Source organism: Nematolebias whitei, chromosome 4 (genome assembly GCF_014905685.2).
Source record: "Nematolebias whitei isolate Nwh7 chromosome 4, NemWhi1, whole genome shotgun sequence".
Lineage (NCBI taxonomy): Eukaryota > Metazoa > Chordata > Actinopteri > Cyprinodontiformes > Rivulidae > Nematolebias > Nematolebias whitei.
Window position 1 is genome coordinate 48781502 of NC_056501.1, and position 1028 is coordinate 48782529.

Sequence of the window (1028 nt, forward strand, 5' to 3'; positions counted from 1 at the left end):
TAGTTACAACAAAAAAGGTTGAATCATGTCATCTGGACTTCGTTTTTTTGGTTAAAAAAGAAACGTTTCGCCCCTCATCCAAGAGGCTTCGTCAGTCTGAGGCCTAGCCTTTTTTAACCAAAAAAACGAAGTCCAGATGACATGATTCAACCTTTTTTGTTGTTATATACCTGGATGACTGAGAAAGCAAACTTTGTGTAAACTATTAGTTATTATTATTATTAAGCTGCAAACGTGAAGAAACATGCAGCACGTCAAAAACGAAACTAAACACATTGGGGGGGGGTCGACCACACCACACCACCGCCAGCTGTTGTGCGCATTAAGTTTAGTTTTAGAGATTAATATGTTTATAGATTTTTTTAATAGGTTTAGAGATTAATATTTTTTGCTTTTTGTTTGTGAAACAAGGTCAGAAGGTTCGGTAGATTGGACCCGGTGTTACGCCATACTCTGTGACCTGCAACAGTGCAACACCGCCCCCTGCTGTCATAAAATATGGTGTATCACCGGTTCACAACGAGCTCCAAACAGTCAGGAAGTTGTTTCATTTTCTGTTTCCTTACGGTAGTTGAACTAGAAGATTCATCGTTAGTGAAATATTTCCAGACTATTGATGCATTTCTACCTGTTTGTCAAGACTGGGCCTGTTCTGCTCCATCCGTCTGCTTGGAGGAATCCATTTTGTAACCCGCGCCCGGTGCGGATCACGTGACACGTGACGCAATGACGTAACGGTGACGTAATGACGTCACCACAAATACTCGACGTGAAATTAAAAACCTCAATAGGTGTCCTAGGAATCGATGTGTAGATTACTCGAGTAGTCTGTTAAAGCCCTAATATATATATATATATATATATATATATATATATATATATACATACATACATACATGTATAGACTGAATAGCAGCTTTTATCCTGAAGCTGTTAGACTCATGAATATCTAACCAGGATAATCACTGTGAAAAAAATCAGATCATGTTGCTTCTGATCTGTTTCATGTTGCTGCTGATCTGTTTCAT

The 1028-nt window shown here is 38.7% G+C and overlaps 1 protein-coding gene across 1 annotated transcript in view; it reads left to right on the top strand.

Annotated features, from left to right (window-relative positions):
* il1rapl2 (interleukin 1 receptor accessory protein-like 2) overlaps positions 1 to 1028 on the top strand; it is a 460778-nt gene that overhangs the window by 143685 nt on the left and 316065 nt on the right. The gene's annotated exons all lie outside the window — the stretch shown is intronic.